Raw genomic sequence first — 427 nt, 5'->3', positions numbered from 1 at the left:
TTACATAAATAATATAGTTCAAGTGGTAATGTTGTTAATTTTTTATTATAAATTACCTCAGTAGTACGTACGCATGTATTAAAAAAGAAATGAAATCATATCTTTAAATTATGCCAACTGCAAAATGAATATATAATTTCTTGCAACATATAATATATATTATTGTATTTTGTAAATTGCGAAAAGAACTTATATTTTATTGCAACATATAACATTTATAGAAAATAAATGCCATGTGCATATCAGTTGATATCAACTGATCATTGATTGACGCATGATATCAATATTATAATATATAATATAAAATAAAACCTGAACGGTTATACCTAAAGGTTCCTATTGTGAACCTATAACCTGTCTAATGTTCCTATTTACCGGTTTAACCAATATAACTTGTAGAAAACCTGTTGTAAAGAATAGTTTCGGC

The sequence above is a fragment of the Trachymyrmex cornetzi genome, unplaced genomic scaffold, assembly GCF_001594075.2.
Source record: "Trachymyrmex cornetzi isolate Tcor2-1 unplaced genomic scaffold, Tcor1.1 scaffold166, whole genome shotgun sequence".
NCBI lineage: Eukaryota > Metazoa > Arthropoda > Insecta > Hymenoptera > Formicidae > Trachymyrmex > Trachymyrmex cornetzi.
The sequence above is the reverse complement of the archived record's forward strand: the minus strand, read 5'-3'. Positions refer to the sequence as shown.